Source organism: Mesoplodon densirostris, chromosome 1 (assembly GCF_025265405.1).
Source record: "Mesoplodon densirostris isolate mMesDen1 chromosome 1, mMesDen1 primary haplotype, whole genome shotgun sequence".
Classification (NCBI taxonomy): domain Eukaryota; kingdom Metazoa; phylum Chordata; class Mammalia; order Artiodactyla; family Ziphiidae; genus Mesoplodon; species Mesoplodon densirostris.
Window position 1 is genome coordinate 162,094,662 of NC_082661.1, and position 5,512 is coordinate 162,100,173.

Below are 5,512 nucleotides of genomic sequence, written 5' to 3' on the forward strand. Positions count from 1 at the left end.
AGCAGGGTGACGTTTGGGCAGTGGACAGGGCTTATGCTTAGGACCCACAGGGCTGGAAAAGGCCCTTGGGGGTGTGGGGTCGTTGGGATTAGGCTCAGTGGAACAGAAGGGGCCCAGGTGTGCCTCCTTCCTCTGGTCTCAGAGGATATGAGACCCCACCTGGGAGCCCAGCAGGCTTCCCTGGCTGAGTGGGTTGGGCAAACGTCCTCTGCTCCTCTCTTGTTCCTCTGGTCCTGGAGGGCCACCCTGCCTGCCTCTCCTGCTCTCCTCCAGCCTCCTTCCTATGTCCCCAGAACCCATGCGGCTTGGAGGGGGTTTTGGAGGGCAGGGGGACCCAGCCTGGGAGCTCAGCAGACTTCCCTGTAAATGTCCTCTGCTCATCTCTTGCTCCTCCTGTCCTGAAGGGCCCCTCCACCTGCTTCTCCTGCTCTCCCCCAGCTCCCTCTTATGCCCCCAGAACCCACATGGCCTAGAGGGGGCTTTGGAGGGTGGGGGACTGGGTTGGGAGCTCAGTAGGTACCCGGGCTTGAGTGGGTAGGTCAAACGCCCTCTGCTTCTTCTCCTGCTCCTCTGGTCCTGAAGGTCTGCTCTCACCTGCCTCTTCCGTTCTGCCCTGACCTCCCTCCTATGATCCCAAGACCAACACGGCCCAGAGGGGATCTCTGAGGGCATAGGACCTGGCCCAGAGCTGGGCAGACTTCCCCTGCCAACTTGGCAGGGGATATGCTGGGTGTTCTCCCTCCTGATCCGAGCCCCTGAGGGTCCCTCCAGGCATAGGAACCCCTCGCCCCCTCAGCCACCCCTCAGGGGCTCTGGTCCTGTCCACCTCCACTTCTTCTACCCCTTCAGTCCCCACACATCCTACTGGTTTGCTTGGGGGTTCCTTTCATCTTCTTGGGTTTTGAGGTCCCCCACCAGTGTCCTGCAGCATTCTTAGTTGTGGGGAGATGTGAACCCCACATCTTCCCACACCGCCATCTTGACTCCACATACATGTAGTATTTTGGTTGCATAGAAAACAAACACATAATAAAAAAAATTAATGAATAATATAATGTTTATTATGGATGAACTATGATGGATTTATAAGTGAAATAATTATTATAAAATTTTAATCATATAGAATTTCCTAATAAATTAAGGAATATATCATACCCAAAATGGCAATATTTTCAAACTAATTTATAACATAATTAAATTCCAATAAACATGATTATTCTAAAATATATGAAACATACATTGGAGCACAGTTAACTTATTGAAATGTTCATCAGTAAAGAAAAATATAGCAGAAAAGTTAATACCTTTTTGAATAAGGGAATGAATGATAGGATACATGCCATACTGTACAATAAGTCCAAAATAATAAAAAAATAACGTATCATAAACATAAAGAAAAGTGAATAATCAAGTGCAAAAGATTTGAAACCTAAGAGCAGATGTTAATATATAAATGTATTTATGTATTTCATATATGCTATAGAATGCAAAATACTCATATAAAAAAGTGGCATTGTATATAATAACATTGAATGTTAATGTATTAATTAAATTAGTTAATTAATTTTAATGTTTTTGTTATGGCAGCCCAAGCTAATATACTTTTTAATTTTATTTTCTTTTTTCCACTTTTGATTTCCTATTACCTTTTATTTGCTTAGCAGCCAGGGTGATAATTTAAATGCCTATATTATACTTTGTATAAAACATTTCCAATGGCTTTCTTACCCTTAGAATAAAATTCAAACTTGTTATCCTGATCTTGTTTTTATTTACCTTTCTGATCTCATGTTGCACTATATTATTCTCCCACTTTTCCACTATGTTTCAGCCACACTGGCCTTCTTATCACATCTTTAACATGGATACTGCCTCAGTGAGTTCAGACCAAAAATATTCCTCCTCTGATCTTTGCTTCATTGGCTCCTTCCTAGGAGCTCAGCAATTTAAGTTAGTCACTATCTCACTCTAAATTGTAAGACCTTATTTTAATTATTTTCTTTTTGTACATGATATATCTTCTTATTTATTTAGCTTGTATGTTATCCATCACTGCCTAAAATAAGGTAAACTTGATTCTTCCTTGTTCAACAATCTTTTTCAGTGCTTACTATAGTAATAAATAAATATTCAGTAAAACAATAAAGTTTTGTGTAGAAATTAAATATGATGTTAATACCCACTGTTGAAATAGCATCTGATAATCTTTTTTTGAGACTGTAAAATTGGCATTATCTGACAAGATTTAAAATGGAAATGCCCTTGAACTACTAATTCTACTTCTATCTATCTATCTATATATTTTTTTTTGGTCAAGTCAACCCTGCTTTTATTTCAACAGATTTTCTCCATGGCTGACAGGGGCTCAGGTTTAAGGATAGAGGAATTTTGCTCGGCCCCCACAGCCTTGATGTCCTCTAGAAAGGCCACCCCCACATGAAAGTCAGGAGGGCTGAAGGCATCAGCCTGTAGTCTTTCAAGGCCAGGTTCTTGTTCTCCGATAACTTGTGTGCTCCGGACACCAGCAGCTCCAATGCAGCCAGTCACTCTGCGATGCCGCCAGGATGAATTCACGCACTACCATGAGCTCCCTGATGTGCTGCGAGCTTAGAAGGTCCACTGGAGGAGACAGTGGTCTGGGGAGCTGACTCATAGCAGTGTGTAGGTGTATTTTGCATCTCTCTAGCTCCTCCTTCTGCACTGCCTTGGTGCACACCACGCTCAGCTCCTCCTTAGCCTCATACATGAGCCTCTGCTCTGACTTGATCTTCTCTGCTGTGAGGTTGATGAAGACCCAGCAGGTAGAACTGAGAGGCCAGGGGCGAGCGTGGGAAGGTCCAGTGCTGTGGGTCAGGTGCCCCACACAGGCTCTGGGTGCAGCAGCTGCTCCTGGTGCCTCTTCACTCTCCAGGGCTGGAACAGGGCAGCCTTGCTCAGCACACAGAACTCTTCAGGGTGCTCTTGATTGGAAGCTGGAAGCATCACCTTCTGGAAGCCACCATCCTCAAAAACTGTGGGTCCCTTCCAGGCTGTAAATGTGTTCCTGAAACACCTTGTTCTATAGCTTGATCTCCCAGTACTTCTCCTCCAGATGCAGAAGGATATTGTCCAGGTATTGGCGATGGTGTACATACCCAGCTTCACCCTGTTGCACAATTACTGGGTTGGTGAAAAAGCGTAGAGAGAATGATCCATTTGATGTGGGCATCCCTCTGGTTCTTCCTCACAGTGACCCCTGTGAGTGGGTGGGTGAAGTACACTCCAGGCTCAGCCATGGGTAGAGGATTCTTTTGGCTCAAGCACCTTGTTGGTGCCTGGGGCCTCCAGCCTCCCATTCAGAGTTCCTTCAGCTCTAAGTTTCTTTCTCACCTGGCTCTGAATGGAATCCTGTGTTGGGGGTCTCGGGGCCCTGAGTTATTTATGCTCAAGTCGACTACAGCAGCTGCTGCTGCCATCTGTGCCTTATCGGTGGGTCCCCGGCTGGAGACTGTAAAAGAAATGTGTACTAATGATATATCATTTATAGCATCATTGGTAATTGTGAAAAACTAGAAACAAACTAAAAATTCAGCAAAAATATAGTGATTAACCGTATGCTACATGTGTCGCATTGCATAGAAGACATCAAACAAATGACGTTACTGATCATAAGGCATACCATTATATTTATAACATCAAGGGGAAAAGAAGCCCTAGCCAATTACAATTATAAAATGAAATCAATTATAGACCACACATAAACTTCAGAAATATAAAACATGAAAAATCTATATCTTAGAAACAATTAAATATAGTTTACCAGAGGAGACTTTAAAATACTGAATTGTTTCATATATATTGCAGTTGTTCTAAAATAGTTGGGTGTGTTCATGCATGTGTGTGTATGCACATATATGTATAACAAGTTGTGTGCTGCTAAAATTTTGAGAACTGACTTTTCCCCTGCAATGACCACCCCCAAACCCCTATTTATAGCGTTTGTCAATTTTGTAGTGTATATATTTCCACTATGCCTTATTTCTAGCTACCAACATGATGTGACTTATGGGTATTTGGGAAAAGATGCACACAGTTGGCTTTTGTAAGCCAGTATGAGACAACTCCAGCATACTACTGTAAACAGTTATGGATACAGTCCAGGGCCTTTTTAATTTTCTATGAATGTATCTATGTATCTATCAACATGCATATATCTGTGTGTATTTATATATGTGTGTCTAAATATGCATATGTATATTTTAGAAAAAGGTCTGTATATATGTTATGGAAGTTGGTATAAATTTGGAGTTGTTTTCTTAACAGATCTCTATTTAACAGGCACAACACGCTAGGATGTCCCCTTTTCATCCATAAAATATATTGACCATGGTTGCCCAAGGCAGCCTGAAAATTAGTGATTAGTAGGTTTCTCTCAATTATGGTCATGAACTTCTCCTCCCACCAAAAGAATCGGGTGCTTAGCAACATTCTATTGTTCCCAAATCTGTTTAAACTGATGGCACATTTTCTTATAATTGGTTCATTTATTTAACAATCAGACATGCTTATAAAATGTGAATGAAAAAGAAACAGCATTGTTGTTTCTCTGAAAACAAAATTAAGTAATTTTATGTAACCTAATGATGTCAAATTAAAAAAAAAAATCACTGCTCTCATTTTGGGAGGAGACAAAAAAAAAATTTTGGGATATATATATATTTGTATATACATATATATGCATATATTAAAGTTTAACAATATTCTGCATTCAAATTATTTTTAAAGGGTTCCTAAGTACTCACTTCTCTTACATCAGAGATGGAAGTCAAAGAAGATGTGCTTTATTCAAGAAAGTAATGATGTTAAGAACATAGTAATAATCTCAAAGAAAAGACCTTGATTGTATGTGGTGGCTTTGTAAAGTGTCAACAGAGTGCCAGGATATACTTGGTTCCTCAGAGTTCCCTTTCTGGTATGTTTCTGGTTAAGGTAGCCCACAAGAGACATTTGTGCACTAGGTTTAGGGGATTGAAGTAAAGCAGCAGCCATATTGTTTTTTGGGTTTTTTTTTTATGCTCAGAGTTTGGGTCAGTGTCATCAGGTACTTTTATAGCTGACTCACATTGTCAGTCATTTGACGACTTACCTTGTCAGCATTGGTTTGCTGTTGATCCTACAGCTGCTCCAGATGTTCTTTGATCCTCCATCAGATTCTGACTCTTGAGTAAAGGGTGGGGTTAGCTCCAAGATGAAGGATGCCAGCTTCTCCTGAAGGACACCCACATCGTCAAATTTAAACTTAGTGAGAACTGACATGGCGTCCAATCCTTAGGTGAGTTCCTGTATATGCTTGTAGGGTTCCTATTGTTCACACTTATCTTCCGTTTCCAACAGCCTGCCTTGAAGAAGTCAAGCCCCAGAGTTAGACATGAAGACAACTGGTATACTGTATTTCCAAATATGATATAACAAACTCAATTTATTTACCTATGATTCCCATTTTAACTGTTTTTTTGTTCTATTTAACTGAAAA

At 41.1% G+C, this 5,512-nt stretch overlaps 1 pseudogene; it reads right to left on the reverse strand.

Annotated features, from left to right (window-relative positions):
* Positions 1-2,334: 2,334 nt before the first annotated feature.
* LOC132488727 (UBX domain-containing protein 6-like) lies at positions 2,335-5,295 on the reverse strand (annotated as a pseudogene).
* Positions 5,296-5,512: the final 217 nt, after the last annotated feature.